The sequence below is a fragment of the Rattus norvegicus genome, chromosome 7, assembly GCF_021556685.1.
Source record: "Rattus norvegicus strain SHRSP/BbbUtx chromosome 7, alternate assembly SHRSP_T2T, whole genome shotgun sequence".
NCBI classification, from domain to species: domain Eukaryota; kingdom Metazoa; phylum Chordata; class Mammalia; order Rodentia; family Muridae; genus Rattus; species Rattus norvegicus.
This window is the reverse complement of record NC_141540.1, coordinates 78,723,457-78,729,336: the sequence shown is the minus strand read 5'-3', so window position 1 is coordinate 78,729,336 and position 5,880 is coordinate 78,723,457. Positions and strand designations below refer to the sequence as shown.

General features: G+C 42.8%; 1 long non-coding RNA gene across 1 annotated transcript; it reads left to right on the top strand.

The window, feature by feature from the left end:
• Positions 1 to 1,215: 1,215 nt before the first annotated feature.
• LOC148004761 (uncharacterized) lies at positions 1,216 to 5,591 on the top strand. Its single transcript, XR_015625497.1, has 3 exons — positions 1,216 to 1,258; positions 2,694 to 2,846; positions 3,299 to 5,591. It is a non-coding gene; the product is annotated as an uncharacterized LOC148004761 (long non-coding RNA).
• Positions 5,592 to 5,880: the final 289 nt, after the last annotated feature.

Here is a 5,880-nt window from a genome sequence, read left to right as displayed (position 1 = left end):
TCCAAACCCACCCCAGAGTGACACACTTCCTCCAACAAGGCCACACCTTCTAATAGTGACACTCCCTGGGCATATACAAACCATCACATCTTATTTATCAAACATATGTTGTTACTTATCTACATATTCTAGAAGCTTGATGTTGAACAGTTAGCAAAGACGTAAGTAGTTATCTCTCAGTCACCTTTTGTTAGTCTCAATAGCCCTTTACTTTACAACTTTATCATATATAGTATATTCTAAACCAGAGTTGAAAATCATATATATATACATATATATATACTATTATTGCAAATAAACTTAAAATTTTTACTATCATCCATACCAATCCAAAATACTTTAGAGACCTGTGGTTTTTTTCTTACTCTAAAAGGAGACAGTGACAAGCAGAGGACTCATGTAGGACTGAGAACTTTTATAATTGCTACTTTATGCCATGGAGTCATCTTGAGATGGTGAAGTCACCTGGCATGCAGTATTTAATCTTAGTAAAGATGTCTTAGTAAAGTAGCTGTAGCTGCTTATATCTTGACGAGGTCATCAGCCAAGATGGAGGAATGCTACTAGGTTGCTATTTAAAAACATCTATTTTCTTAAATGAGTGGAATCTAAGTTATATATACAGTATATTCTAGACAAGAGTTGAATTATGTATATAGTATATAGGCAAATTAAAATTACCTATATATAGTTTTTTAAAAAAGATTTATTTATTTATTTAATTTATGAGTACACTGTAGCTGTTTTCAGACACACCAGAAGAGGGTGTCAGATCCCCATTACAGATGGTTGTGAGCCACCATATGGTTGCTGCGATTTGAACTCAGGACCTCTGGAAGAGCAGTCAGTGCTCTTAACCACTGAGCCATCTCTCCAGTCCATGTATAGTTTTTAGTTTGAGCCTTTTTGTTGTAAGTGTAAAGGCAAATTTTGTTACAGGTTTTATAGTGTTTAAATCATATTCAATGACATTACAAATCCTAAGATATAAATATAGTTTATAGTGTAGTCTTAAGAGATATTTTTTGAGACCAGAGTCCAGAGAAATCATAGAAATAAAGAATTTTTAAGAGGGGGATCATGGGCTTGTGGCAGAAGTTGTTACTTCTGTTACTTCTGGGAGAATTTGGAAAACAAATGTGCCAATTTTTGGACATTGATCTGTATTGAGGCCAAGCAGTAGTAATAAAATCTGAGTCTATGGAAGAAGAAAGAGTCACAAAGCCAAATACCATGCACCAGGGAAGGGCGTGTTCCGGTAAGTGCCAAGAGTTTGCTGAGAGCTGAAGATGGAGGACTGTAGACCGGAGCAAGAGATAGTAGCTTAGTAGGACAGCATGTGGGCTGTAGTTCCTAGGAGATGGTGAGAGGAAGCTAGGAGAGAGCACAGGAGAGGGGCAGTAGGTGTCTTTCACAGAGAGACCTAGAGGGGTGCAGAAAGTTGCCCTCACAGTGGGTGGCCTAAAAGGGTGTAGTAGCAGGCTCCAGGAGCCAGACACACAGAGCTGCAAGTGGGAGGAAGCAAGTAAGGCTGTTGCAGGCAGGACTGCAGCTTCAGGGAAAGGGGAGAGCCAGTTTAAAAGTGTAAGGGTCCATGATTCACCAAAGAATGATACCCCTGACTCAAATTGCACGTAAACACAAAGAGCGTTTTACTCTGCAGAAGTCCAGCACGCTGGGGTCTCCCATTACCAAAATAGACAACCAAGTGAGCTTGCAGGCCAGCAGATTTAAAGCACATTAGGGGGATTCTGGGGTAGGTGACCTCTACCTTAATCTGTTGAGTCTGTCTCTACAGATATTCCAGAACCATTGCCAGGGGTGGACACGGTTGCTGGGGAAGTCTGGAAACTGCTGCTGACCCATTGTCCTTGCCTCAGGCCAGGTGATGGGGTAGCTTCTCATGGCAGGGCAGTTTCTGACTGGTTGCCTGAAGTCCAAGGTTTTTTTTCCTAGTAACTGACTTGCCTGGACTTGCCCAGTTCTTAGGCATAGTCTCCTAAAGTGCCAATTTGAAGCCTGTCATGGAGTCAGCTTAGCCTTCTTGGAAGGACAGGGAAGAGAGCAGGAGAGAAGGAAATGTCCTGAGTGAGTGAGTGTAGCAGGCCAGAGACAGAAGGCTGCAGCAGCCAGAGAGGTGCTCTCATGGAGGGCACAGCAGGCCAAAGCCCAGAGGGGAGAGCAGCAGTTAGAGCAGGTAGAGGCTAACAGCATCTGAACAGTCAGACTCAAGGGTTTGGAATCTAATGTTGGGAGTAGCAGAAGCCTTGTTGGGGAGGAATTCAATTTTTCCCATTTCAGGGCTTTTGGCAGTCAATGAATGAAAATAAAAGAGGAAAGCAAACATGAGTGTTCCTAGGTGGAGGAGAAAGTTTATTATAGATAAAGGGAAAACACAGCCGAGGAGTCCTGATTGATCATTACCAGACTGGGCTAGGCCAGGTGAGGCGAGGAGGAAAGAAAGGGAGAGAAGGAAACCAGGCGCAGCAGCCAGGGGGCCAAAGTCATAGAGAACTGGCAACTGAAATTATTAGTTTAACACTCTGGGTGGGAGAAGTTTAGGATAGGTTGGGTATGCCCACAAGGAGGCGCTGTAACAGGTAGGGACTGAAGGAGGCAGAGATCCACTTTGATGTGTTAAATAGCCTTTTGTCCCAGGCTTGAAACCTAATACTGTGTTGGATCTGAATAAGTAGGTGGCCTTTAGGGGCTGACAGTACCTTCCTTCCAAAATGGAAGAATGGATCAGTCTTCAGAGAAGTCTTGAATGGGAATGCAGCCCTGCACTGCACTTGACAGCCTCACACAGACTCCATGCTCAGGTCCCAGGACAGAGACCCCATGAGGTAAGAAATGTATCTTGTTTTAAGAACTGTGTTTGTAACATTTTCTTGCAGTACAGAAAGCTAATATATCCTGGTAAATACCTTACAGCGACCATCAGTGGTAGTCTCTGTAAGGCTGAGGACATTACTCTTCTGTGTCTTATGAATGAAAATTATGAGGTTCAGGGAAGTTGGAGAAGCAGACCTCTTGGCAGATAGTAGGTGGGAATCTGAAAATGCACTGTCCACCAGAGGCCCTGGCCGTCATTTGCCTTGTAAGATGTCCAGACTCGTAGTTTTGAAAATTCAATTTTCATCTTCCAGATACTATGTAAGACGACACTTTTAGCCACAGGAAGTGAGATTGTTTTTCCGCATTCTTGACCATGTTGGTTATTTGTGAACAGTGCTGCTTTGTTCTTGGTCTTGGTCCTCTCAGTTTTGTTTTCTGATTCTTGCCTCTTTCCATAAAGTGTCCACCTACAGTAGCCTCTTCTGGGTGTGGAGCAGGAGGGGAGAGTTAATGAAGAAAGCATATCCAATTTTTATCTTTTCAAGTAAGAAAATGCAATTCAGATTAAACTCTAGCAAAATGGCTGAGTAAAGAACTGATATGACCTGGCATTGGATGGAATGAACCCTGTCGTGCCCTCCCTGGCGTTTGGATGGTATGAAGCCTGGGGCGACCCACCTGGCGTTGACGAGAATGAATGCCTTCTACCACTTATGGATTGTTGTGTTAGTCCATCAATGTGACAAAGTTCCTCAGCAAAGTCTACTTGAAGGAGGGAAGACTGAAAGGAGGAAGGCTCACAGCTTTGGAAAGATTTGGTCCCTGGTTGCATGGCTGGATGCTGTGGGCTCGTGTTAAGGCAGAACAGTGTGGGAAAGAGTGTGCAATGGAACCTCGTGGCTTACCTCATGGCAGCTAGGATCAAACCTCACCTGAAAGAGCTAGAGCTGGGGTCAATCTAAGGCCAGTGGGAAAGTTCCACCACAAACCTCCAAGCACAAAGACCCCTCCCTTCCAGAGAATAGTTAGTTCCCAGAGCAACTGCAAACCAAACTGTCAAACAAAGTCAGCTGTAACTCCCAACCATCCTCTCTGGAAAGTCCAGAACTGTCCACTGATCATGAGTCAGCTTGAAAGTCACTTGGCCCCACCAATACTACCCTGACTAGTTATCAATTGTTTGAATTCTGCCCCAATTGTTTGCAAGGTATATAACTCCCTGTCAGAGTCTGCTCAGGGTCACCTCCCCTTGAAGTGGGAGGACCCCGACATGCTGGAATTAAACTCCTCTTGCTGTTGCATCAATCACTGTCTCCATGAGTCTCATTCAAGAGGTCCTGGAAGAAGTTCAATTTGGACCTCACACACCCTTCAAAGGTATATCCTCCAGCTGCTAAGGAAGGCTCTTCTTCAACAGTCTGTGGAACTGTGAGCTCGTCTTAACAAAGTTTCACAGCAACAGTCGGACATTATTACTCTCATGTAAGCAATACATGAGGATTGTGAGGTTCAGGAATTTTGAAAAAGTTGTCCAGAGTCACATAGCAAGCAATAGGTGGCTGTCTGAAGGCACACGCTCAACTTGAGCCTCATTAGCTCATTGACTAAGTTAGAGACCCCATGATCCAATCACTTCTTAATGGCCCCACCTCTGAACACTGTTACTGGGGACATTTCATATTCAAATCATAACACTCCAAACTTATAGCCACTGAGGCCAAAGTAACCAGAAAAAACCTCATTCCTCTCTCAGGGAGGGAAGTGTACCCGTGAGTTCTAATTATTCATGTGATGTCATTTATTGTCTTAGCTGGGATTTCTATTGCTGTGATGAAACACCATGACCAACAGTAAAAGGGAAAGAAAGATTATTCCTGCACATCACTGCTATCATTGTTGGAAGTCAAGACAGGAATTCAAACGGGGCAGGAACCTGGAGGCAGGAGCTGATGCAGAGGCCATGAAGGAGTGCTGCTTGCTTGCTCATCATGGTTTGTTCAGCCTACTGTCCTACAGAATTCAGGATTACCAGACCAAGGATGGCACCACCCACCATGGACTGAGCCCTCCCCCAGGAATCACTAATTAAGAAAATACCTTATTGGCTTGCCTACAGCCTGCTCTGATGAAATCATTTTCTCAGTTGACTCCCTCCTCCCAGATGACTAGTTTGTGTCAGGTTAACATAAAAATTAGCGAGGACACGAACCCATATTTTTTTATTCTGTTGGGCTAATAAACTTCGGATCGCCAATTAATTCCCTGTCAATATATATTTCTGACTGCCACCCCCCAAACAAGAAACAAAAACATAAACAACAACAACAAAACCACATACTGTGCTTCATCATCTGAGTATGCAAATAAAACACTCTGGGAGCAATTTGATTTAGAAGCAACATTTTTGGATGGATATAAATTTATCTTTTCCCTTGAGAGAACCCTACAAAGTTACCAAGTTTGGCAAATTTATCCAAGAAGGAAATGCAAAATAATTTCGGAGGCAGTTTTCCCGTGGCATTGTTATTAGGGAGCAGATGCCTTCTCTGTCTAAATGAGGACAAAGAATCCTTCCAGTTAATGAGACCACAGATTTCAGACACTTCTCAGTGAGAATGCAAACAGTTTGATTATGAAGACACTTAGGCTTTGTGCATGGCGATATGGTGCCTATTGAATTTAATTGAAAAACTATTAGCATTGTAATACCCAGATATTTTTCTAAACTCTTTTAAATAAAACATTAAATCTCTAGTCAGTTGGTTAATGACACTGATCATATTGTTTTGAAATCAGAAATCTAGGACATAGAGTCACTATGGGAGTATTTGTGAAGATTAGCATCTTCTGTCAGCCTGTGTATTACTTCATGATTAAACTACATGAGTACTTTCTCAGTTCTTCTCATAACATGGATCCACATGATCAGGGGGTAGGGGGGGTAGAGGTAGAAGTGCTGATACTGATACTTGATGATACAATTCCCGGGTTGTATGACCTCATTATATATTTGATACAACCACATAAATAAGAGTTATTATT